The 3,209-nt window shown below is 44.1% G+C and overlaps 1 non-coding gene across 1 annotated transcript; it reads left to right on the plus strand.

Annotated features, from left to right (window-relative positions):
- The first annotated feature begins 597 nt into the window (after positions 1–597).
- Positions 598–704, plus strand: LOC114009044 (U6 spliceosomal RNA). Its single transcript, XR_003550518.1, has one exon. It is a non-coding gene; the product is annotated as a U6 spliceosomal RNA (small nuclear RNA).
- The last annotated feature ends 2,505 nt before the right edge of the window (positions 705–3,209 follow it).

A 3,209-nucleotide genomic window follows, 5' to 3' on the forward strand; every position in this document is an offset into this window, starting at 1 on the left:
CCTTCAAGCATACATAACTCTAATAAGTTACATTCGTTTAAACATGCATTAAATTGAAATAGAAATATGACCCACCTAGGCCTCAGGCATTTCATTTCAGAGCTTAACTGTGGCTGTCCTCCACTCATAAGTAAGTAAACCTGTTGTGTCAACAGAAAAATTGTTTGGTGAAGAACTGGAATTTTCTCACTCATATAATTGGCATTTCAGTAAGCCTTTCCCAACCCAACCTCCCACTCGCCTGTGAAGGAGTCTGAGAGCTGTAGAAATTGCAGGGCAGGAGCTAAGTGTTTGCCTACTTCCTCTTGTGTCAAGGAGCCCAGAAAGGGATGAAGGAGTGTGCCTGAATCACCTAAGCCAAAAAAACCCTGACCTGGGATTTGGGGGAGTAAAGCTTTGGTGCTACATCCATGCTGCACAACTACACTGTCAATACTATGGCCACAGGGCCAGCAAGTGGCATGGTGCTTGAGGCGCTAGATTCCCACATGACTGGCCACAGTTCAAGTCCCAGACTTGGTGGCTTGAAAATCACAAGAAATAAGTAGATAGATAAATAAATGTTAAAAATTAAAAAAAAAAGATCGACTATATTTAGTGCTCTCTTCAGCAGCACAAATACTAAAATTGGAATGATACAGAGAAGATTAGCATGGCCCCTGTGCAAGGATGACATGCAAATTCATGAAGCATTCCATAGTTTTAAAAAGAAAAGAGAAAAAAGAAAGAGAATTCTGCACCCACTAGCCACATGTGACTATCTACACTTAAATGGAAGTGAAAATGTGGCTAATGAATCACGCTAATCACATTCGAAGTGCTCAAGTGTCCCATGGGGCTAATGGCCCCTGTTTCAAACAACACAGATAGCATTTCTATCATGGCAGAGGTTCTATTGGGCAGCTAAATCCATGACACAGTAATACAAGGAAGACCAAAATGTGAAATTCCTACATTTAAAGTGAGTGTTAGGGGACCTGCAGATGGCATAATGGTTATGTCACTGGACTCCAACATAGTCAACCATGGTTCTAGTCTTGGTCTCAGAGGCTTAAAACTTATGCCAGGCATATGTGCGTGCATGCCCAAGATCCCAAGAGGAGAATGGAGGAGAAGGGATCGAGGCATGGCCATTCCCCCCCGGGGGGAAGGGTGGATGATTTCTTGCTTTCTGTCTCTCTGTCTTTCTGGCAAATTCATGTGCCCTAGGGCACAAAATCTCTCTTAAAAAAAAAATGAGTGTGGGAAAAATATGCAGTGAACTTTGCTGACCACACTAAGCGTTAAATATAATTTTCTAAAGAATTATTTATTTAATTTTATTTATTATCATTTTTAATTCACCAGGGAGAAACAGAGATAGAAGAGAGGTAAGATGAGAAAGCAAGCCTCTAGGTCTGGGACTTAAAGAGCAGTCGGCTATGTGAGAGTCCAGTGCCTTAACCACCATGCCACCTGCTGGCCCCAAACACAATTTTTTGAAAAAGGATTATTCCTAGGTTCTTTGTCAACACAAGTAAAAGAAAAGAGTGAAGGACAGAGAGAAGAAGAGAGTATAATCAGATGATTACTGGTACTAATAGGATTCGCTGTGACTCAAGGGAACCCATCATTTCTAAATTTGTTTTAAACTTGTTTATTTCTGTCATGAGCAAGGGAGACAGAGAGATAGCACCCCAATAGAGTCTTGATACCATGATCCACTCCCAGCCCCAGTCAGCCTGGATTATAGGCAAGCACATTCCCAGCGTACTCAAGGAGGTCTCTAGACACAAACCCAAGACCTTCCCATGTGGGTCAGCCTCTCGGAGTGTTGTATTTTACTGCAATGTCACTCTCCTGCCCTTAAGAAACCATCATTTCAAAGGAGGGAGAAAAAGGTCACTCTGTTGGTGACCAGAGACCAAATTGTCTGAAATCTCACAGGGAGGCAACAAGCATTTTTCTCTGAGAAACATCTGTGTATAATCATACAGGCACAGATGACGAGTAATTCTGTACCTGGAGTGGCTGTTTAAAAGACCTAATATAGGGGCCAGGAGGTGGCATGATGGTTGGAGTCGCTGGACTCCCATATGGCCTATCATGGTTCAAGTCCTCGACTTGGTGGTTTGACTTCCCACTTTCTCTCTCTATCTCTCTGTGTCCTTTTCTGGTCAAATAAAAAGAAATAAACAAGTAAATAAAGTTAAATAAAATAATTATTTAAGAAAAAAATAATAAAAGACCTAATGTAAAGGAGGAGATGAGAGCTCCTTACTTTCAAAGAGCCCCTTACCCCCATTAGACATCTCTTCCTTTCCTTAAGATCACGCTGGGCTGGGTGTATCATAATCCATAAGGATAGTGCTACTGTTGGGGTACAGGGTTGGCAGACACCCAAGGGTGAAGAAACTCGTATTTCCAACGCCTGTCAGGAGAGAAACTCCAAGTATCTGAAATTCCAAGGAATTCTTGGTATTCAGACTCTGTGACCCATATCAGTGCATGGACGCCATGTTCTGGGCCTCTCTACTTCCTCTCCCATCTCTCTGGGTTCTCAAACCTTTGCTTTGCTTAGTAAGACTCTCTTCCTCCCTCTTCTAGCAAATGGCTGGTGTGCGTTCTACTACCATAGGGATTTTTCAATGTGCATTTATAGCAATCCTGCAAGCGTAGCCTGCACTTCCGGAGTCCTGCAAAAGTTCCAAAGGATCTGAAGGGGCCAGAAGTTAGCATAATGGCTATGTCACTGGACTCCCACGTAGTCGACCATGGTTCGAGTCCCGGACCCGGTGGCTTAAACTCACGCCAGGTGCGTGTGCATGAGTGCCCAAGATCCCAAGAAGAGAATGGAGGAGAAGGGATTGCGGCGTGGCCATCTCCCCCAGGGGGTGGTTTCTTGCTTTCTGTCTCTCTGTCTGTCTGGCGTGTGCACGCGCCCTATAGCAAAAACCTCTCCAAAAAAAAAGTTCCAAAGGATCTGGACCAGCAGTTGACGTAATGACTATGTTGCTGGACTCCCATGTAGTCGACCATGGTTCAAGTCCTAGACCTGGTCCAGGTGACTTAAACTCACACTGGGTGCATGTGTATGCGTGCCCAAGATCCTGAGAGGAGAATGGAAGAGAAGGAATTGCAGCATGGCCATCCCCCCAGTGGGTGATTTCTCATTTTCTATCCTCCTGTCTCTCTCTGTCTTTCTGGCAAGCGCACACACCCTATAGCCA

The sequence above is a fragment of the Tupaia chinensis genome, unplaced genomic scaffold, assembly GCF_000334495.1.
Source record: "Tupaia chinensis unplaced genomic scaffold, TupChi_1.0 Scaffold000443_1, whole genome shotgun sequence".
NCBI classification, from domain to species: domain Eukaryota; kingdom Metazoa; phylum Chordata; class Mammalia; order Scandentia; family Tupaiidae; genus Tupaia; species Tupaia belangeri.